Source organism: Megalobrama amblycephala, linkage group LG17 (genome assembly GCF_018812025.1).
Source record: "Megalobrama amblycephala isolate DHTTF-2021 linkage group LG17, ASM1881202v1, whole genome shotgun sequence".
Lineage (NCBI taxonomy): Eukaryota > Metazoa > Chordata > Actinopteri > Cypriniformes > Xenocyprididae > Megalobrama > Megalobrama amblycephala.
In genome coordinates this window covers 15,473,947-15,498,419 of record NC_063060.1, presented here as the reverse complement: position 1 = coordinate 15,498,419, position 24,473 = coordinate 15,473,947, and the positions used below count along the sequence as shown (strand labels likewise).

Genomic DNA, 24,473 nt, shown 5'->3' with positions numbered 1-24,473 from the left:
TTTATCTGTTGTTATCTGAAATCATGCCGAGTCTTCCTTTCTTGAAATGTCCGCTTCGTCAGGAGATCACAGCTCGTGGTTGCTTAGCAATGACAGACGCCACTTGAGAACTCTCTACTTGTTCCAGTGAAATCACAACATAAAATGTACACAAACATGTTCCTAATCTTGATGTACAATCACCGATTTTAATTAGAAAACATACTTTACTTCAAATGAACCTCTTGCATGCTACCTCCAAGCCCATTTGAGAATGCTGGTTTTTGTGGCAAATTTATGTGTATTCACTCCCGTAAAAAAATCACGAGCTTAATACTACTATAGTAGATTTGATGCTAAGCATTAAACAGTCAATAAATTAAACTCAGTGTACTAATGAAATTGTTTTCTGGACACCACAAGGTTATTTAATTTTTTTTGCAATCGTCCTGACATTAAATATTTTATTTAAAAATGAAAAATATTAGTCAACAGTGAAAATATGCAGACATATTGTGTGGCCTCGATTAAAAGAAGAATAAAAACCAGCATACCTTGAGTAAGCAAGGTTTAGGTTAATCAACTGAGAGTATATGTGACCATAAGTTATTCTTGCTTTCTGGAATACCCCCTGGACCTTCTGTGAAGTTCACAAGAACACATATGTGCCACTGAAGAAGATTCAATAAAGACAAAAACACGTGATGTGCCAATTCAACCAAAATGTTTATTAAAAGATTTAGAAAACGCCTGTTGTGCCAAATCCCACCCTATAATGTCATACTAGCTCACATTTAAATATTATTTTAACTTCATATTAAAATGATCTAATATCTGCATTAACTCCAAGATGATAAAAATAAAAACAAATACCTTACTATTGCAGTAATAAAATTTTAATAGGAGAAAATTATATATTTGATTTAACTTGTTTTACACAATACTATTTTTTTGTTTTAAATTCTTCACTTTCACATACTTTACTGTTGCAATAATACAATTTTACTAGAGGAATATAATTTATTCATTTTTTTATTTATAGTATCTAATTTTTTTGTTAAATTGTTTGTTAATTTTTGTTTCAAGTCCTTCACTTTCAAATCTTAAAACTTTTTTTCACTTCCAGCATTTCTAACACATCAGTTTCAATTTTGGCAGAATACTGGCGAAAGTGTTTGAATTATTGTATAAAGTAAACCTTGTGCATGTTGTGTTCAAAGGAATTGTAAAATACTCAATTACTGTCCATGATTCCGTGAACTACTGAGCAAGTATTTATAAAAGGAATAAGCCCATAAGCCCTGCGATTTCAGAAAACCAGAGGGGCTTTTTAACAACGCCCCTCAGCAGTTCTGAAAGCACTGTAAACCATGGCGTCACAGGGCTTACTGCTTTATCTTAAGTGACTAATCCATAACATGACTTCCTTTCTATTTCAAATTAAATGTGTTTATTTAAATTTTTATGATATAATTAATAATAAAAATGTTCATCGACTCGCAAACTGTTGTTTTGGAAACCCTGTTCGGCAGGGACCCGAGAGGGACACAGGATTTGACACAACACCCCCAGTGAGCAAGCCAGTGGCGACGGTGGCAAGAAAAAAACTCTTAAGGAGATAAAAAAAACCTTGAGAGGAACCAGACTCATCAGGGGGAACCCATCCTCCTCTGGCATGGCGTACACATTATAATAACATTCTTATTTAAGCTAATATATGAAATATTAAATTGAAACCTATTATTTAATATGATAATAAGATCAATTTATAAATATATTAAAATTAATTAATTGATCATCTAATGATTAGATGTGATCAGTGGTGTAATGAGGCATCTCCTGCCATCTAGCCGCTGGATCTGACACGGCAAACAGGCTGGACACCCTGAGGTAGAGAAGGTAAAACAGATATGATCATGTTAGTGAACTGAATTAAATTGTTTTCATTCTGCAAGACTTATAGAGCATAACGTTTCAGGTCAGATGTACAGTACAGTCCAAAAGTTTGGAACACTAAGATTTTTAATGTTTTTAAAAGAAGTTTCGTCTGCTCACCAAGGCTACATTTATTTAATTAAAAATACAGTAAAAAACAGTAATATTGTGAAATATTATTACAATTTAAAATAACTGTGTACTATTTAAATATATTTGACAAAGTAATTTATTCCTGTGATGCAAAGCTGAATTTTCAGCATCGTTACTCCAGTCTTCAGTGTCACATGATCCTTCAGAAATCATTCTAATATGCTGATTTGCTGCTCAATAAACATTTATGATTATTTTCAATGTTGAAAACAGTTGTGTACTTTTTTTTTTTCAGGATTCTTTGATGAATAGAAAGTTCAAAAGAACAGCATTTATCTGAAATACAAAGCTTCTGTAGCATTATACACTACCGTTCAAAAGTTTGGGGTCAGTAAGAATTTTTATTTTTTTGAAAAGAAATTAAAGAAATGAATACTTTTATTCAGCAAGGATGCATTAAATCAATCAAAAGTGGCAGTAAAGACATTTATAATGTTACAAAAGATTAGATTTCAGATAAACACTGTTCTTTTGAACTTTCTATTCATCAAGGAATCCTGAAAAAAAAGTACACAACTGTTTTCAACATTGAAAATAATCATAAATGTTTCTTGAGCAGCAGATCAGCATATTAGAATGATTTCTGAAGGATCATGTGACACTGAAGACTGGAGTAATGATGCTGAAAATTCAGCTTTGCCATCACAGAAATAAATAACTTTGTGAAATATATTCAAATAGAAAACAGTTATTTTAAATTGTAATAATATTTCACAATATTACTGTTTTTACTGTATTTTTAATTAAATAAATGTAGCCTTGGTGAGCAGACGAATCTTCTTTTAAAAACATTAAAAATCTTAGTGGTTCCAAACTTTTGGACTGTACTGTATGTCTTGCAAGAGACATTTGTGCTCTCTCACTTCTGAGAACCATCACAGACTTTAAAATCTAAGCTTTCACATCAAAGCACATGCCTCTGAGCAAACACATTGTATGATAAAACGCACTGAAACACTAGACCTTACCAGTAGTATTGACAAACTTTACCTCAGTGCTTTAATGTGCTTCTTCCTTTGCTTATTCAGTCGTCAGCATTGTCCTCTACTCCAAACACATCTGGTCCCGTCCTCTAGCAATGAAATTAATAAATGATACATACACATTTACAAATAAACTAAAAAACTAATAATAAAAAAGTAAACTCAGATCTAAAACTTACTGAAAGAAATTAACACATAAGCTGGTATCCAGCTCGTCATCAGTGCTGTAGCACACTTGATCTTCTCAGACATTCCGACTAGTCGGTTCCTGAAAAACATGAAAATCAAAATTAGATTAAAATATTCCTTTAAATGTGGTTATCATGTGCAGTAGTACAGTGACTGAAGTGAGATCTTTTAACACTTAGCTTTAGATGGTATATTGCACACTCATATCCAGTGTTGGAGAGGACTGCCACTGTCTCCAAAATCTTCCTGCAACTTTACAGAAGAGAACATATCAATATCAGAATAGCAGAGGACTGCAAATAATACATCCAGTAACACGTTGTACAGATTGATCACAAAATCATTTTAAACAAATGTTATGTTAAGGTCAAAATCAAATACATCACATCAGTTTCTTACTACTTCTCACTTTACCTTACTGTCTTTTATGACTTACTGCCGATGTTGCTCTCACTGTCTGTGTCCTCCCTGGAGTTGCCACACTAATCCTCACTGTGTCCTGTATGCTGCTGCTCCTGCCTTAACTTCCTAGTGTCCTCCCTGGAGCTGCCACACTACTCCATCGTCCTTCCTGCGATTGTGCTCTCTACGTAGCTCAGTGCCATAACACCTTTATATGACCATAACACCTTTATATGACCATAGACACCACAATCTAACTGCAGCACAACCATACGCGCCGCCCCAGGTGCTATAAGGCTATCAGCGCCTCCAAAGTAGTCGTTAAAGCATTCAATGGCCCGGGTTCCGTATGGCAACAACGCAACACACAATTACCACAACCATACGCGCCAACCCCAAGGTACTACAAGGCGAGTGCCTCCAAAGCTGTAGTCGATAATAGCATTCAGCGGCCTCGGGTTCCGTATGGCAACAACGCAACACACCATTACCACAACAGACAACAATTACCACAACAAACAACAATACCCATCCACCATAAAAACTACAGTACAGAACGAGACTAATCATTTACGCAAAATACAGTACACAGGATTGTGATAACTATGATAACTATGTAACACACCCGATTGAAGACACAAATCCGGATGAGAGATGTAAATGTGATCCAGTAGAGTGTTCTTTTTAGACGTTGCTGTGGTGATCAGTTGCGTGTATCGTTTCGATCGGAATAATTCCAGAACAGTTTTTTCCCCTGCACTTAAAAGATCCTCGTTGAAGTCGCCACAGACGATGACCTGTTCATCCATGATATCCAAATAATCCAGCAGACTCTTCAAGTTCTTCATGAAATCTTCGAAACCGTAGTGTGGTGGCCTATACACAGCAGCGATGGTTGCTTTGATTGGACTATCTATTTTGATGACGACAAACTCCAGATCGGTTACGTTCTGTATAAACTGCCTAGCCTGAGCTGAAATATGCTCTTTGCAATAGATCGCGACTCCACCTCCACCTTTATTTGCGATCTCTTGATGTGTCGAGTAGGAGACATGTCTGTTGCGCATGAACAAGTTGTATCCGTCCAATTGGAGATGGGGTGTAATGGATGATCCGGTCAGGTGAGTTTCCGTAATGCAAAAAATGTCTGCTAGTAGCAGCTCATGATGGCATCTAATGTCTTCAATGTGGGCTGCCAGTCCTTCTGTGTTATGATGAATTATTTTAAATGTTTGATCTATGCCGGTTTCCCTAACGTGCTGCAAAAGTGGCATGATTCCTGTAAATGTCGCTCTTGGCATGTTTTGTAATGAGGCGGTGACTGCAGGATCAGCATAAATCTTCTTTTCACTGAAGTCAGTAATATGTAATCCACGAAGCGATGTCGTTCTGCTAAGTGCAACGTAGGCCATTCCTGGCTCGAAAATCTTCTTCAGTGACACTACGGCGTTCTGCATCGTCATGCCTTGCACTTTGTGAGCAGTGCAGGCATAAGCTAACTTAATAGGAAATTGACGGCGAACTGCTCCTTTCCTTAGACTTTCTTCGGATCTCTCGATATAAACCAAGTCGTCGTCTTCACCTTGCACTTTTCTGCGGTGTTTCCTACCCGCGTTTGGATTGTCGAGCTGAAGCCCTAGCATTTTAACGGTGTCTATTCCATCTGCTGTTTTAGTGACGATATGTGCAATTTTCCCAAAACATCCATTAACGACTCCATCCTCAACGTCCAGATTCCTAGTTATCACTACACGAACTCCCACTGCAATTTCTATGGAGTCAAGCAAGTCGTCCTTTTTTCCTATGACAGGCTTCTTTTGTTTCTTCATCCCTCCTGTTCTTGGGTCTTTCCTGTAGTCTTCGGCATCAACGGTTATAATGCCAGTATGAAGAGCGTGGATTGTCTTGGTGTTGTGTCCGTGAACTTCCTTGTTGGTGGCAAATATGTAGAGTGCATCACACGGGCAGTCTTTAGGATCCTTCACAGCCTGGAGTAACAAATCTCTATCTTCTTCGCCAAGATCTTCGGTCTTCTTCTTCACCCGTAGTCTGTTCAAAAGCTGGGCAAAAGCAAGGTCGTCTTTTTGACGCATGACCTCTGAGAGGTTAATCATTTGGAAATGTTCTTTCCAGAAGTCCAAAACATCTTCTTCGTAGACACAGAGTGGTTTGGCTTTACCGGTAGGTGGCAGTTGGTAAAAGTCACCAACGGCGAGGACAGAGATGCCCCCGAAAGGTTTCTTGCTGCCTTTGATTTGCTGAAACCTCCAGTTGATGTAAGCGAAAAGGTCCTTCGAAATCATGGACACTTCATCAATGATCAGAATCTCCACGTCGCGTAATCTTGCTCGCAGTTCATCCAGAGCGTTTCCAAGTCCTTGATAAGGTGGCTTCAGATTCCTCGGAAGTTTTAAAATGGAGTGCAGAGTTTTACCGGAAATATTGAAAGCTGCGGTTCCAGTAAACGCACTCAAGAGCACTGTAGGCACGGAGAGATCCCCCTCCTCCCGCAGCCGAGGCAGCTGTCGCAGAATCTTGGTCGCTTCCGTGTATATGCACTTGATGACGTGCGATTTGCCACAACCAGCTCCACCTGATACGAAGTAAAAAAACTGTTCTGGGTTTTGACCCCACACACGTTTCTGACACCAATGGCAGACAGTGTAAAATATGGCTGCCTGTGTCTCATTCAGACTTCTAAACAGCTTCCGAACGAATTCAATACTGAGCTGAGGTGCCTCTACTTGTGGAACGACTCCATCTCCATGCTCAAGAATCTGATACTCTGGGACATCGTCTTGTACATCCTCATCATCTGGGTTCATGTCTTCCCGTTCGGCAATGCAGTTCCAAACGATCCGCTTCAATTTCAGGCGCAAATGCCGTCCAAGCGTTTTCCGGTGGTCCTTGCTGTTGCAGCTGATCTAATGCCTTATCCACTTCTTCACTGTGTTTTTCGAACTTCTCCTTGTGTGCTTGCACTACAGCACGAACAGGTATCAGGAGACCTGGGTGTGCAGGAAGTTCCACAGATGCACATTTGTAAAACTGCTCATACGTTGGAAATCGAGGAGGTTTTAGCTGTGCATTGAAGCGATGTGGCATGTAAAGCTTAAGTAACCTGCAGTAAAACTTTTCAGGTTGTTTTTCTTCCGAATATCGTGCATATCTAATAACTGCAGCCTTACCAACAGTTCTTTTCTGGAAAAATCCCATACCGTTGAGCAGCTCGTGAACATTTTTTCCTTTTGTTTGCTGACCATACACAATACGGTATTCCGAAGCAAAATCGGCCAGACATATCCTTTCAAACTCGGGCGTTTGCGGCCTTGCTCTATATTTATCTATTATCCCTGACATCCAGACATCCTCTGAATCGGGATGTTTGTTTTGAAGGGCACTAAGGGGAAGACTCATCTTCAGCGCGTCGTCATCCGTCGGTATAAACACAACGCTTCGTGAACATTTCTTCAATGGTAAGCTGCATGTTCGTGCCACCGACTCCTGAGCGCTTACTTGCCGGTGTTTAGAGTAGGCCTGCATAATGTGCTTCATTTCGTCTTCCTCGTTAACGTTAGTTTCGCGCACGCCCTTGATGACGTTCTTCAGTACCTCGTTCATTTCATGCTCCGGCTTAGAAATATACGATAACATATACATGACGCAGCTAAAAGGGTCAAGAACGAACTGAATGTCCATGTTAGCGTTCCATGCCCTCAACAAATCAGGATTGTATCCATTCACCCAAGACTCCTTTGGATCACGCTTCAGCAAAAACCACGTTGGCAGTGGACAATGCCTCAACGTTTTCTTCGTACTCTTTCACGGTCATGTTACATTTTGTCAGAAGCTCTGACAAGCTGTCAAAGGAGGCTTGGGGATCATTCAACAAATCCCACACCGGTTTAAGTTTTAGCCTGGCTTCGCTCATTGCTTTTTGAGCAGCCTCCTGTCTCGCCTTCTTTCTGTCTTTCTGTCTATCCTCTTCTTCATGACGCTGTGGTTGTGGACGAGCGATTGCGTTTTTAGATCTGAACACGCAGCTTTCTGATGAAGAAGCGTCCGGGTCATCCTCTTCTTCAGGACGCTGTGGTCGCGGACGTGTGATCGTGGTGCTGGACATCGGTAGTTTGGGGAACCCGAATCTACATAATACATTCCCTTTCTTACACGACTTTGAGTGGTTCCTGCTGTGAAGCTGAACCTCTGTGACAATTCGGTGAAGCTTCAGGATCGGCCACGGAATCAGGCAAACGGCACGATATGCAGCGGTCAATGAAGTCGCACACCACCTTATCGTCATCGTTTTCAAACTCGGGTGCATCCTTTATCCAAACAAGTAGATGGATATGTGGGCTTCCTCTGGCTTGAAACTCAACTCTGTAAAAGTAGTCCTCTACTTTACCAATAGGGTTGAGCGGGCGACAAAAGCAGATGGGTCATTAGAGCATCCACGCGTTTCTCAAACATGCGCATTACGGTGACTGGGTTGCTTCGGAGGATTTCACATTTTGTCATCCAGTCAAGCGTTGAAAAGTCAATCTGTTCACCTTGCTGGGCCTTGATTGCAGGTTATTATTTCAGGCCATCGCATTTCGGCTGCACTGAATGTGCAAAAAAATGTAGGGGTTCCTAACTGTCTAATCATAGCCTGTAGATCTCTCAACGTTTTCTCCCAGTAAAACGGAGAGCCTCTCAGTGGTTGCATAAAACGTGTGGCGTCCCTGTTGTGTACCAATCGCTCAATCTCGCGGTTGTCCTGAAGCAGCCTGTTGGATATTCTTCTGCCATCTCTTGTAATAGGCTTGCCCTTGCGCAGCTGGATACTCATGCTATTTCTAGCGAGCTGAGTCTCTGTCACAAACTGGGCAAAGAAAAGGTAACTCCTGATCGCTTGCAAAACGAGTGTCCACGCAGAACAATCTTGCGTTGAAATACATACTGGGAGATATTGCTGTTTGTCTTGCCTCGTCAATTGTATTCTGTCCGGTGGGGAACTTGAACAGGGAACGCCATGGCTTCCAACTTCGGGATTTTGAAAAATCCAACAGGCTTTTGTCCTTGAGCAGGAGCGATGCTAAATATTCCCTCGCCGTACGACAAGATCTCCTGTCCGATGTCAGGTGGCTGCATACATGTGTCTAATGTGAGACCAGGTCTAAGTTCATCCTTCTCCTCGACGCTAACTTCTTGTCTATCCTGCTCAGCAACATTGACGACTTGTTGCTCCTCTGTGGCGTCATCTTCCTCATCTACGTGACTTTCGAATATCGCAGTTTCTCTTATGGAGATATCCCTGTACTCGGAATGCACTGCTTTCAACTTTGATAAGGCTGCAAGCACGTTATGCATGTTGACGGTATGGAAGTGCTGGTATCCTTTAAACTTTACATGTCTCTTTAGTTTCACCTGCAGCAGCTGGGACTCACTACTCGGTCTTGGCAGACTGTTGACCGTTGACTTCCACCTCAGAGGGAACGCACACAACAGCACCATGCACTGCTCTTTGCTGTCCTTTAGGCAACGCAACTATTTTTGCAAACGGTATGATTTTGGAAATAAGCTGACGTTCAAGCACATTCAATTCAACCAGTTCCGCAGGGATGGGTGGCAACTCGAGTTTGTTAGCCGCTGCAATTGAAGACATGTTTCCTCTTTTAAGATGGCTGTCACACGTGTGGCAAATCCACTCCTGTCTTCTCTCCTCCGGAACTACACAAGGACCTGAGCAGGCACTATCACAGGAATGAACATATTTCCCGGTTAAGCAAGATGCTGAAACATTAGGCGTTTTTGTCGTAACTCGCTTCTATGACAGACCTTGACTTGATTAGGAAATAGGGCTCTGTGACAGACTGTGCAGACATGTGTAGGGCCTTGCTGAATCTTTACAACCGGAACGCATGTATGGCGGTTTCCATCTCTTTGCTAACCAAAGGCTGGGGTGTCTCCTGGTTATGATGGATGTACGCCTTATATTTATTTTTGATCCTGAATGCGCATTGCAACCGATGAAGAACATTGATATGTTGCATCACCGACGCATTTCTGTGTCTTGCGCAGGGTACATCTCAGGATGTGATGAGCTCTAAACTCTGGGTCACCTGCGTATCTTCCTCACCATGTAATCTTTCATCTTCTTCTGGAAGAGAACATCCGTGCTGTACCTCCTAACCATGTAATCTTTCTTCTTTGACTGGACGAGAGCATCTGTGTTGTACCTCCTAGCCATGTACTCTTTCTTCTTTGACTGGACGAGAGCATCTGTGTTGTACCTCCTCAGCCATGTACGCTTTCTTCTTTGACTGCACAAGGACATCTGTGTTGTACCTCCTCATCATGTACGCTTTCTTTTTGACTGCACAAGGACATCTGTGTTGTACCTCCTCATCATGTTGTCTTCTTCTTTGACTGCACAAGGACATCTGTGTTGTACCTCCTCATCATGTACTCTTTCTTCTTTGACTGCACAAGGACATCCGTTTGTACCTCCTCATCATGTATTCTTTCTTCATTGCCTGAACAACTTCATCTGTTTTGTACCGTCTAGCCATGTAGTCTTTCTTTTTGTATTCTGAACTGATGAATCCTGGTTGTATTTTTCCTTAATGACTTGTTTTTTATTTGTTTGGTATTGCAAACATCTGACATACCTCTTTCTCTCATGTTCCCTTTTTTTCTGTTTTCTCATTAGATGCAGATGTGTCCTTAGGTCCTCCACGTTGTTTTATAATGTCTGTTGCTTTATGCATTTCTCTTCTTCTCCTGTGCTTATTTCTTTTACCTATCCTTTCCTGGTTTTTAGCTCCTGAGCTAACAAGATGTTACTTTGGCTCCAGCATTTGTTCCTGGTTCTGGTTGAGTTGAAATAACTTGTGATACCTGTTCACAAACCGATGGTGAAGGCAGTTGGCCAGACTGTTGCTCTGTTTCAAAAGAGACAGGCATGAATTCATAGCGGGCCTCAGGAGAATAATTCCGGAAGAGCTTGAGAAGTCTGTCTGTCATGTCACTGAGGTGGGTGAAAGTTAACATTACAGCAGTTCCTCCAGGAGTAGGCAAGCCCTTCGGCAGTCCTCGAGTGAGAATCAAAGATTCCATATCTTCCACATCTGGTCTCTGAAAACAGCAATACACTCTGGAGCAACAGTGAGCAGTGCATGGCTTACATCCGTTGAGAGACATTGCAGTCTTTCAGCGAGGGGAATCCACCACCCTTCCATGTCAGGGGGTCCCTCTGGCTCTCAGGTATCCCATCCTCACATCAGACTTCCTCACATTGAGTGTTTGGTGAAATGTTGAAACACTCAGCGGTACTTCCTCCATAGTGAGATGGTTCCGATCAAATCTTTCCTCAGCAATGAGCTGCATTTTAATCCCGACATACAAAGCATCACCCTCCTCTAAAACTCTATCCAGGTCAGGCATTTTGAACTGAATCCCTTCACTCTGGTTGGCCAAAAATGTCAATGCTATACATGTGCATTGATGATTTCTCGAGAATTCATCATACCTAACATCATTCTGACAATGAGATGCCCGCACAGACCAAACCCTGGGTGCACTATCACCACCTTCTGCATACACACTATCTGAAAACTGAGCTACATCAGCACTGGTGCTTGCCTGTTCAACCTGTGAATAATCATCCATGGAATCAGGCTGCTGTTTAAAATGAGTGTTATAGAATCTGTGTTAAATTGCACTCCATAGTGATTGGGACAAAGGTATTTAGCTTAACAATTTTAAGATAAAAATTGAGGTGGGGGGACTACAGAAAAGGCATTTGTACACATCAAGTATGCACAAAATACAAATGATCAATGTGTTCTAGAAAATATTTTCTTTGCAGTTAGATCATTAATTTAGTAATATATTTAAAATGGGAAATACATAGGCCAAGTAACATTTGCTGTTATTAAAACATTAAAACAGTATGGTTTACTTTGCCCACCCCAATTTAATTTAGTTGTTGGTAAATTAAGTTTTATTAGGGCTGTGATATGATATTTGAACACTGGTATATTGCCAGTTAATTGTCATGGGTAAATTGCAATCAATCTTTTTTTTTTTTTTTTTTTTTTAAATAATCAAACACTCAAATTTAATTGAGGAATTAAGACAGTCCTAGTCCCAAACATTAAGGTGTAATCCAAGACAGATATCAATAGTACCTTGTTAATCCTGGAGAGTCTGGTCTGTTCATCTTCCAGGTCTTCCCAGGTCAACTTTCTCCAACGGATTTTTTGAGCTTGAGATCTCTTTCCTTTCCGCGGCATCCTCAACGATATAAAGAGATAAAAAGATATGAGACACACAAAAAAGAAAATCTAGACAATAGACAAATATAAATGACTAACTCAATAATTTGCAATGAGATTATCTCTCTTTTTGTTGTTTAATTAGTATTAATATATGAGAGCAGGTAAATTTGGATGCTGTCACTTTAAGACCAGCTGCACAGATCCATTATACTCGTGCATTGTTCTCTCTCAATTTCTCAGTTATTTCTCAACTGTTTACGTTAAGACATAAATGACTCTGTTTACTTGCAAATACAGTCTATATATATATATATATATATATATATATATATATATATATATATATATATATATATATATATATATATACACACACACACAGTCAAACCAAAGTATATTTGGAGACACATTTTTGCTTTTATTATTTTTATCCTCTTATACTTTTGTATCCTCCCAAGATAATGAAACCATCCGTGATCAATTAACTAGTCGTTTCGTACCTGCTCGTTATGTGTGCGTCAGAGCTGTTCACTTCCGCTAATATTCTGTTCTGTTATTGTGTTCTACAAACTCACGCAAGAGCGCTTCAGACTGCTTCAAAGTGATTCTCAATCAATGAAAAAAAGTGCAGATTTATGCTACTGAACTCGAGTTGATGAATTATTACAATGTCTACTTTATGGCCTTTATAAAGTATTCTCAAATGTGCAGATTTATACTGAACTCGTTGAAATTATTACAATGAATCTTTATATAAAATGAAGGATCAGCCTGCGACATTTCAAAATAAGAGTCCCGGTGTATTTCGGGCTTGTTTATAATTAAAAGTCACACACTAAGTTTTTTCTTTTTCTTTTGGGCATATTGGTATTTTAGTAACACAATAGATTGTATTTCATTTACATTTAATTCATAGTATTGTAATCTCCCCCATAGGATGAAAAGACTAAGAACATTATTTGACATATTATTCATTATATATTTTACTAGTAAAAATCTGTGTCCCATTCACTGAGAGAGACACTATATGACAGCAAAGAGAACATAGGAAAAGGAGAACCATTTAAATGCTGTAATACTGTTAAAAATCACAGATTATTTGTTTGTCACATGTAGTTGACCATTTTTGTGCCGTGGGTAATAGGAGGATTTTTCACCCGCTACCACCGCAAGATTATTTCAAACCTGTGGGAAGCACTGAAACTGACATATTATACCCAAAAAAATCTTCATACAGTGGACTATCAGTAAAATTGATAAAAAAAAAAAATTTAAAAAATGAGACTTTGACCTGACCATGTTTTGCTTAAGCGTTAGCTGACATAATAAAAAAAAAAAAAACTCTGACAAAAGTTAAATCTGAAATTGTGTCATATTACCATTTTTTTTAAACTATAGTGAATAAACTGTATTAATGAATAAAATGTTCAAGGTGTCTGAATAAATTTTGGTTTGACTGTACATGTCACTTTGACATATGTATGCGCATATAACTGTTCGAGCCCAATTAGTAGGCAAAAAGCACTCATTTCAGTTCTCACGCACTCTAGGAGCAGCTACTTCATGTCGTGCGTCTCTCAGACAGTGAAAGAGTGCGCGTATACTTGTTTTTTTTGCTGCAAATTATGCTTCAACAGATTAAAATGACCTGTTTTTAAACAGCAGTGCTTAAGAACGCATGCAAACTATGAGCTTTCATGAACATACAGCAATGTAACGTGATGTAACAGCGATAGAGATGATAATCCAAAATCTCTACCGGTTGACACATTTCTACCAGTTAATCGTGTCTACCGGTATATCGCCCACCCCTAAAAGTAACCCAATGGGTTTCTTTTTAATCATCAAATGTAGTGCCACCAATAGACATACCGAAATACAGTTATTTGTTAGTCAAATTCATTTTAACATGACATTTTCACTTTAATAGGCACATACTTTGAAAGTCCTCCTGGCGTAACAGCTCTTGAGCCTGAAAAGATAAAACCTGTAGTAGTCTCAAGAAGAAAAAACTGTTAAACAACAATGAAAGAGACACTGGGTAAACTTGTAAAATGCAATAAACAATTTTTTTTTTTTTTTTTTTTTTTCAAGAAAAGAACAAGTAAAATGAACTTATTAATGTATGAGAATATAGACTAAAAAAAAACAGAAAAAGAACTAATTAATATTTATAAATTAGATCTACAAATATTATTCCAAAAAATAAAAAATAAATAAATAAAAAAAAAATCTAAAAAAAACAATAATAAAAAAAAAAAACTGTCTATTAAAATAAACTTTTTTTTTTTAAATGCAGAATACAGAATACAGAAAATCAAATGTTTCAAGCAAAAAATACTAAGAACAAATGAACTCTCTGTAGAAAAAGCCAAAAGTCAAAACAGAAGGAACCTGAAAAAGAAAGAGAAAAAACAAAAATAAAAAAATTGGTCACAGGAACTACAATTATGGTGATGTGATGAAAATGACACAGTACTGTTTAAGAAACACATTAATACTGACCAAGGAGAAAAGTGCAGCGATGAATGCAGGTTGTGCTCAGATCTGTCAGTCTGAAAAAATAACAATGACAACATAATGAAAAATTACTAAAGTCAAGTCAACTGTGCATTACTTCTTTGTATGTTAATTAATTATATATTTAATAAATATGTAGATTATCATTTTAGGAATTTGTCTCAAGAATGTATTTTTCTTGATATACTCTGTGTTATTTTCAAGAATCCAAGTTATGTCAAATATGCAGCCTAAAACCTGTGATGTCATCTATCCAGGTTTACTATATAGGACAAGTGATGGGTGAATATTATAGACTTAATTATTTGTGGTATTAACAAAACATAGTTTTTATTATCCTGATCATTTTTTTAAACTATAACGATTTTCTTATCAACAAGCCAAAATATAAAGCATTTTATATTTATGGCCATGTTACTAATTAAACTCTTACCTCAAAATGCAGTAAAGAGTGCTCGTGAAACAGTATTCTGAAACAGAGAAACAAGAATGTCATAAAACTCAAGAACTCCACTCTCACAACATAACTTAACTTTCATTGCAAAGACTGAAAACATTTTTCAACTGTAAACATCTCACAGACAACCTGCTCTAAAGTGAAATGTAGTCTCTCTGCTGTTCCTTATTTCATTAAGATTACCTTTTCTAAAAATACTGTCTCTATAAATGTCAAAATAATTTTAATTCAATTGTAATATTAATTATAAAAATAAATGCTACTGTAAATGTCGTCAAAGTAGTAATCAATGCGATATGATTCACATTGTGCGTTATTATTTTGTTGTATCCTAGGTCTATATCCATTCAAAGATTGACAGCGCTGATTGGTGCTAAATGAACCACATGACTGCGTGGCACGAAATCAAGGGTTTTCGAGGCTCTCTCTCAAATAGTACCCAAGAACAGACAAAAACACCCGTTATATTCAATAAATCTGTCTACATCGCATAAATTAATTTCTTACATACATCATATCTGCACTTTGTTGTTTATGACAGAGAATTCTGTCAGTGAGCGCGCATTCAGTTCTCACCGGGTTTCTTCACCGATGACTAATCAACTGCCTTCGATTGGATATTCCGTTCCTAAGCTCAGCGAAAACGCGTGTGATTGGTCAACGCTGTCGTTGATTGACATGAACCTAAAATCTAAATCTAAATCGATTTAATGCAGCAATCGACACTTTTCATCGTAATATTTATGCATCCATATGCATGCATGTAAAATACAAACTTGTACATCATCTCATAAGCTACCACAGTGGATGCTGTAACGTTAGCTTAAAATGAGCGCCAAAATTAACACTCCTCAGCATGCAGTGGGTAATGCTAAATGCAAATGGCAAACGTAATATCAATCAAATACACACAATATCACGTTACGTTTTCACACAAAGATGAAAGTATGGCTAACGTTAGCTGTAAACATTAATTTACTTACAGTATCAAACACATACGATCTTTACAGATATAAAGGTACATTTAATGTCAACAAAAACGATATAAACTATACACCACATTATAATACGAATAATATTGCCTACATATTTAAAATAAAGAGCATCATTTCACATTAGGCTACAAGGCTTTATAATACAGCATATTTAACAACAGCCGTCTAACTCACCTCGAGAGAATAGAGTGGGACGATGATCAGTGGCAACAGCTCCGGGTTGATGATTTCACAGCCAATCAGCAGCGAGCTTTTATTGTACAACCAATAGAATCACACATTCGCTATAAGATTTTCACAGAATTTTGTGATGAGGCAAATCCGTAATTAGAATAATAAATCTTAATAATAATGCTATACAAATCATAACAATAATGTTAATTTAAGCTTTGATTTAATAAAATAAATGTGAGTGCTTCACGTTTCAAAGCCTGAACGTGGCGCTGTTGTGCGTTCTTCAGACTGCTTCAGAGCAGATCACAATCAGATAAAAGCACACATTTATGACAAGCAATCGCATATGAACTAAATGCTGATTAATTATGACAATGTTTACATTACATTGTTTATATTTTAATATGTTGTATGAATGTAGAATGCATATTTTATCTCCCTCATTTGAATTTGAATGAGCGGTCTGAAAAAATAAAGCTTAGACATTTCAAAATAAGTGTCCCGGTGCATTTCGGGCTTGTATATGAGTAAAAGTCACGCAATGTGTCCAATTTCCACCCCAGTTACACAAACTTTATTTAATCTAATTTAAATTTAATGTATAATTAATTTAAAGTAAACTTCTAGCTTCTGTCTGGGATGCCCCATCACAGGAAGGAAAGACTAACAAAATGTTATTAAAAATAAAAAGATTTTACTATTGTTAAGATCATGAAAAAAACATTTTTCATTACTTGAAATAAATGTTAACTGAATAAAACGTACATTTCTTATATTTATTTGTAGTTGAAAATAACCAGTTATTTAGTTTAATTAACCTGATGTACTAAATGGAAACTGAAATAAAAATTAATAAAGAACTAAACAGACGTTTAAAAATAACAAAAAAAATATAAAAATGGCAAGAACAACAAAATTACTAAAACTTTTAAAATTAAAATGAAAGCAGACTGAATTCAAAATATTAATGAAAACTATAATAATACCACCTACTAGTATGGCAAGATCTGTTTATTATAGTGTGTGTGAGTGTGTATATATATATATATATATTAAGAAATAGTTAAAGAAAGACACATATTTTGCCAAGTTTTCATTGCACCCATAAAGTTTCTAAACACGCTCCTAACCAAACTCACACCCATAAATTTCAGGACTCAAAGAAAAATCATTGTGTGAAGGAAAAGGACCCTGGTTTAACTAGTTGTCTGTCATGTCATACAGTGCAAAATAGTTGCTCTTGGGGTTTCGTGTGTGGTTTCACTTTCAGTATTTACAGCAACAGAGATATGAGCTGTGCATCAGATCCAGTCACTGGGAGCAGCTCCTGTCAGTTTTGTGTTTCTTTGCATAGCTATTCACTGCTAGCTTGTGTTGGAAGTCCTGTTTGCTAGCATGAGTTAAAAGACCCAATGACCATGTTTCTACGATGTTCTGATGCAGAGATATAGGTCTTGTTAAACAGTTGCTAGGGTACTTTGTTTGATTGCTAGGGAGTGGCTTGGCAGCTGCCAGTGATGATCCTCCAAAGGCTGCTTGCCAGTATGAATGATAAACCAACCCTATGATGTTCAGGTTTGAAGATATCCCTCTTTGGGTTTGGGTTGCTAGGGTGCTCTAAATGGTTGCTAGGGCATGGCTAGACAATTAACAGGCTTAAACTAATAGACTGCATGTCTGCCCAAATCAAAAGAGCCAAACTCACATGTCTCTATGATGCTCTGATTCATTTATATCCATCTCATCTATTTTTCAATGGAAGTCTTTGAGGTGGTTGCTAGGGTGCTCTAAGTGGTTGCTAAGGTGTGGCTATGATGAAGACTTTGAGGTCATTACCTATTGGCTGCTTGATCAGAAGTCAAATGAGTGTGTGTGAGTGAGAGAGAAAGGGTTCCTCAGGCCCTGCGTGTGTGTGTGTGAGTGAGAAAGTGACAGTTGAGACTGACGGAATGTTCATGAATTTAAATTTTTCAATGTAAGTCAATGGGACTTTTTTGGCCGCTTTTTCGCCCCCTGTGCGAACATCGTTGGTCCGATCGCTTACAAAAGTCATAGCACACCTCTCCTCAATGAGCCGGTCGATTTGACACCTCATTCATGGGTCTAGGACAAACGCTGCGGGAGTAGCAGCGCGCAGAAATAAAAGTGGAAGAAAATGAGTGTCTGTGTCTGAGAGAGAAAGGGTTCTAAGGGCCTGCGTGTGTGAGTGTGTGTGAGAAAGTGACAGTTGAGAGAGACGGAATGTTCGTGAATTTGAATTTTTCAATGTAAGTCAATGGGACTTTTTTGGCCGCTTTTTCGTCCGCTGTGCGAACATCGTTGGTCCGATCGCTTATAAAAGTCATAGCACACCTCTCCTCAATGAGCCGGTCGATTTGACACCTCATTCATGGGTCTAAGACAAAAACTGCGGGAGGAGTAGCGCGCAGAAATTTTGTCCAGAAGAAGAAGAAGAAGAATACAATGTACATTTCCTGAAGAAAATGTGAATGGTGCTTGCAGTGGCAAAATTCGGCACTCGGTTGCTAGGCGGTTGCTAAGGTACTTGGGGTGGTTGCTAAGGTGTTGCTAGGCGGTTGCTAGGGTGTTCTGGGTGGTTGCTAGGCGGTTGCTATGGTAACCCGGGTGGTTGCTAGGGTGTTGCTAGGCAGTTGCTAAGGTACTTGGAGTGGTTGCTAAGGTGTTGCTAGGTTGTTGCTAGGGTGTTCTGGATGGTTACTAGGCGGTTGCTATGGTAACCTGAGTGGTTGCTATGGTGTTGCTAGGCAGTTGCTAAGGTACCTGGGGTGGTCACTATGGTGGTTGCTAGGCGGTTGCTAGGGTGTTCTGGGTGGTTGCTAGGCGGTTGCTATGGTAACCTGGGTGGTTGCTAGGGTGTTGCTAGGCAGTTGCTAAGGAACCTGGGGTGGTCACTACGGTGTTGCTAGGTGGTTGCTAGGGTGTTCTGGATGGTTGCTAGGCGGTTGCTATGGTAACCAGGGTGGTTGCTAGGGTGTTGCTAAGCAGTTGCTAAGTTACTTGGGGTGGTTGCTAAGGCGCTGCTAGGCGGTTGCTATGGTGTTCTGGGTGGTTGCTATGCGGTTGCTATGGTAACCAGTGTGGTTGCTAGGGTGTTGCTAGGCAGTTGCTAAGGTACTTGGGGTGGTTGCTAAGGTGTTGCTAGGCGGTTGCTAGGGTGTTCAGGGTGGTTGCTAGGCTGTTGCTAGGCGGTTGCTATGGTAACCAGGGTGGTTGCTAGGGTGTTGCTAGGCAGTTGCTAAGGTACTTGGGGTGGTTGCTAGGCGGTTGCTAGGGTGTTCTGGGTGGTTGCTAGGCTGTTGCTAGGCGGTTGCTATGGTAACCAGGGTGGTTGCTAGGGTGTTGCTAGGCAGTTGCTAAGGTACTTTGGGTGGTTGCTAAGGTGTTGCTAGGCGGTTGCTAGGGTGTTCTGGGTGGTTGCTAGGCGGTTGCTATGGTAACCTGGGCGGTTGCTATGGTGTTACTAGGTGGTTGGTAGTTGGCACAGATAGTTACTATGGAGTTTCTATAGAGTCCTTAGCATGTTCTCAGCCCACTTTAACACTTAGCTAATCACTATTAGCATGTAGCTATTCACTGCTAGCATGTGTAGCATGTTGCAAGTACAATTTGCTAGCATGAGTCAAAAAAGCCAACCCCCATGTCTTTACGATGTTCTGATGCAGAGATAAAGGCCTTGCTAAATGGTTGCTAGGGTACTCCGTTTGGTTGCTAGGGAGTGGCTTGGCAGCTTCCAATGATGATACTCCAAAGGCTGCTTGACAATATAAACCAACCCCCATGTCTTTATGATGTTCTGATGCAGAGATATAGATCTTGCAAAACGGTTGCTAGGGTACTCTGGTTGGTTGCTAGGGAGTGGCTTGGCAGCTACCAATGATGATACTCCAAAGGCTGCTTGCTAGTATGAATGATATAGACCAACCCCCATGCCTCTATGATATTCAGATTTGAAGATATCTGTCTATGCTTTGGGTTGCTAAGGTGCTCTAAATGGTTGCTAGGGCGTGGCTATGATGTCTTTAAGGTGATTTGTGATTGGCCGTTTGCTGCCTCGAGTCAAATGAGCTCACCCTCTTGTTTATACGACACTCCTATCCAAAGATATTCGTTTGAACTTTTTCAATGGAAGTCTATGGAGCTTGTTACTAAGGTGCTCTATATGGTTGCTAGGGCGTGGCTTGATAGCTTCACAATGATCCTGAGAGACTGATTGGTTGCCTGAGTAAAATGAGCCCACCCCCTTGTCTCTATGACATTGTAATCCAGAGTTATGTTCAATACAAAATCCCTATGTAATTTCCCATAGTAGGAAAAACACAGTACTTCCTGGTTCATGGGCACGGCTTCACCATAGTATGTCTATGGGGCAACTTTGGGCAGCTCTTGCGCCCCAGGGGTACAACTTACACCCCATTTTGAGGTATGGTCTGAGAGAGCCTGTCAGCCTCTTCAAACGTGGTAACTCACATGTTTCTACGAAATTCTCGTTAGGAGCTATGACTCGTCAAAGTTCGTCGCAATGTTAAGTCTATGGGATTTTTCGCCCGATTTTTCGCCCGCCGGACGAACATCGTACACCCGATCGCTTATAAAAGTCATAGCACACCACTCCTCAATAGGCCGGTCGATTTGACACCTCATTCGTGGGTCTATGACAAAAACTGCGGGACGAGTTACGCGCAGACGAAAGTGTCCAGAAGAAGAAGAATAATAATAAGTATGCAGAAGATTAAGAATGGAGCTTTGCCTTTGGCAAGCACCATTAATAATAAAAATCACGACAATTACAATAGGGTTTCAGCACTACGTGCTTGAACCCCTAATAATAATAATAATAAAAATCCTAACAATTACAATAGGGTTTCAGCACTTCGTGCTTGAACCCCTAATTAAAGCTGCAAGCAGCATTTACCGGGGTTCAAGCATTTAAGGCCTTTAAGCACATAATAAGTTATTATATTTTATTTAGCAAGCATGTAAACATATAGATCATAGACGGAAAAGACCATTTACAGCCAATACAGGCAATTCAGTAAGGAAAAACATGGTTTTTAAAGGTTTTTTGACAGTTATAGCGCCATCTGTTGCCCGATGTCCAACACTTTTTTTGGGTGTCCTCAGAGTGTGCCCATACATATGTGTGCCAAATTTGGTGAAAATATCTCATTTCGTTGTGAAGTTATAGACACTTATATATAAGAGAGCATAAAAAATGACCCATGAAAGACTTTTATTGGATTTTTTTGCCACTTCCCATCAAAATTTTGACATTTGGGCTTTAACGTATGGTAAACCAACTTAGGTTCCGTGTTTCCTACGCTGGTTTCGTCTCGATCGGACTAACGGTTTCGAAGATATTCGCAAAAGTTTTTTAAGCGCTAAATCACAACGTAGCACAAACCATAGGCCGAAACCTACCATATTTGGTATCGTTGGAATCGGCAAGGATTCTGGAGTCTAAAGACGTGACTCCCGTGAAAATAAGTCAGACACATCCAAAGTTATATATATTTTCACCTAAAACCATTAAAACCATATGTTTTTTAAAGTTTTTTCACAATTATAGCGCCACCTATTGTCCGATTTACACGAAAATTGGCATGCTTCTTTAGAGTCATATACTTCATGTGCTCACCTATTTTCGTGAAGTTCTGAGCTTTTGTTTAGGTTTTATAGGCTTTTGGGTATATTTAGCCACGCCCATTTTCTAAATGACCCAGTTATAGCGATCCAAAGGGCAAAGTTCAACTTTTTTTTGATAATTATTGATCTAGAGAGTCCATAGAATTGTCCTACACTGGTTTCGTTCCGATCGGCCAAAAAACCTAGGACTAGTTCGCAAAAGTAGGTTTTTCACATATTTGCGAATAATTAATGAACGATTTGATTGACAGCATTGGTTTTAGAGGCAAAGTTGTTCAGCATGAGGAGATCTATCAAATGATATGGATATTGTGTGGTTTTATGAAACACCACGTGATTGCCGAGGCGTAAAACTCGTTAGCGCCAACTTGTGGCCGATTTCTTTCAAAATTCTTACAGACCTTTAGGACCATGAGTCGAACATGCCCATCGAGTTTCGTTCCGATCGACCTCCGATAACCTTGTCTAATAGGTGCTCAAACTTCATTGGCCGATGGCGGCCATGTTTTTTGAGATACGCCAATGTCCTCATAGACCCTCATGCCCCCTTGGACCAAGACACTGCATGCCAAATTTCAAGTCAATCGGACTAACGGTTGCATAGTTACAACTCTTTATATGTTTTTTTCAAGTTATAGCGCCACCTAGTGTCCAATCGACGCGATTTTTTTATCGTGACCAAAGACTGAGCCCCTACACATGTCTTCCGAGTTTGGTGCAAATATCTCATTTGGTTCTCGAGTTATAGCCATTTTAGTAAAAGTGGCTCCGCCCACATTGCATGTTTTGGCGCCCCTTAGCGACTGTGAATCAAAATTTCAAAATTCTCTCGATAATTATTGATCTTTAGACTCCAGAGAACATTTCTGCACTGGTTTGGTTCCGATCGGACGACAAACCTAGGACTAGTTCGCAAAAGTAGGTTTTTGACAAAATTCAAAATGGCGGAAAAATTTTCATACCGGAAATGAAATCGGAGATATACGTTTTGTTCGTCAAGGTCTCAGCTTTCCAATGATATAAGACACTTGAGTCTGTGACACACGGTTTAGGAGTTATGAGCCATTTTGCGCATTTGATCGCTGTAGCGCCACCTATTGGCCGATTTGGGTCATACTTTGTCAACCTCTCCTCGATTTTTGTACTATCATTTGACAAAGTTTCAAGTCTCTAGGCCTTACGGTTTGGGCTGCACGATGCGTTTTACGGCAGAAGAAAAAGAATAATAATAATAATTAAAGCTGCAAGCAGCATTTACCGGGGTTCAAGCATTTAAGACCTTTAAGCAGATATGCATAAAAAGATACTTTAAAGTTTAAAAGATATTTAAGTTTTATTTAGCAAGCATGTAACCAGCTAAATCATAGAAGTAACTGACCATTTTCAGCCAAAACAGGCAATGTACCATTGAAAATATATGGATTTTAAAGCTTTAACAGTTATAGCGCCACCTATTGTCCGATCTCCATAAAAATTGGCAAGCTTCTTTAGAGTCATATGCCGCATGTGCTCACTTAATTTCGTGAAGTTCTGAGTTTTGGTTTAGGAATTATAGGCTTTTCAGTACATTTTGCCACGCCCATTTTATTAATAACCCTATTATAGCAACGGAAATGTTAAAGTTCAAACATTTTTTGATAATTATTGATCTAGAGAGTCCATAGAAGTGTCCTACACTGGTTTCGTTCCGATCGGGCGAAAAACCTAGGACTAGTTCGCAAAAGTAGGTTTTTCACATATTTGTGAATAATTAATGAACGATTTGATTGACAGCATTGGTTCTTGAGGCAAAGTTGTTCAGCATGAGTAGTTCTATCAAATGCTATGCATATTGTGTGGTTTTGTGACACACCACGTGATTACTGAGGCGTAAAACTCGTTAGCGCCAACTTGTGGCCGATTTCTTTCAAAATTCTTACAGACCTTTAGGACCATGAGTCGAACATGCCCATCGAGTTTCGTTCCGATCGACCTCCGTTAACCTTGTCTAATAGGTGCTCAAACTTCATTGGCCGATGGCGGCCATGTTTTTTGAGATACGCCAATGTCCTCATAGAATGTCATGCCCCCTTGGACCAAGACACTGCATGCCAAATTTCAAGTCAATCGGACTAACGGTTGCATAGTTACAACCGTTTTTATGTTTTTTTCAAGTTATAGCGCCACCTAGTGTCCAATCGACGCGATTTTTTTATCGTGACCAAAGATTGAGCCCCTACACATGTCTTCCGAGTTTGGTGCAAATCTCTCATTTGGTTCTTGATTTATAGCCATTTTAGTAAAAGTGGCTCCGCCCACATTGCATGTTTTGGTTCCTCTTAGCGACTGTGAATCAAAATTTCAAAATTCTCTCGATAATTATTGATCTATAGACTCCAGAGAACATTTCTGCACTGGTTTGGTTCCGATCGGACGAAAAACCTAGGACTAGTTCGCAAAAGTAGGTTTTTGACAAAATTCAAAATGGCGGAAAAATTTTCATACCGGAAATGAAATCGGAGATATACGTTTTGTTCGTCAAGGTCTCAGCTTTCCAATGATATAAGACACTTGAGTCTGTGACACACGGTTTAGGAGTTATGAGCCATTTTGCGCATTTGATCGCTGTAGCGCCACCTATTGGCCGATTTGGGTCATACTTTGTCAACCTCTCCTCGATTTTTGTACTATCATTTGACAAAGTTTCAAGTCTCTAGGCCTTACGGTTTGGGCTGCACGATGCGTTTTACGGCAGAAGAAAAAGAATAATAATAATAAT

General features: G+C 39.3%; 2 long non-coding RNA genes across 2 annotated transcripts; both read right to left on the bottom strand.

Moving 5' to 3' along the window:
• Positions 1-686: 686 nt before the first annotated feature.
• LOC125251075 lies at positions 687-4,412 on the bottom strand. Its single transcript, XR_007180917.1, has 4 exons — positions 3,676-4,412; positions 3,230-3,491; positions 3,058-3,139; positions 687-1,864 (listed from the first exon to the last, which is right to left on the bottom strand). It is a non-coding gene; the product is annotated as an uncharacterized LOC125251075 (long non-coding RNA).
• A 9,866-nt stretch (positions 4,413-14,278) lies between these two features.
• Positions 14,279-14,927, bottom strand: LOC125251084. Its single transcript, XR_007180918.1, has 3 exons — positions 14,859-14,927; positions 14,411-14,460; positions 14,279-14,299 (listed from the first exon to the last, which is right to left on the bottom strand). It is a non-coding gene; the product is annotated as an uncharacterized LOC125251084 (long non-coding RNA).
• Positions 14,928-24,473: the final 9,546 nt, after the last annotated feature.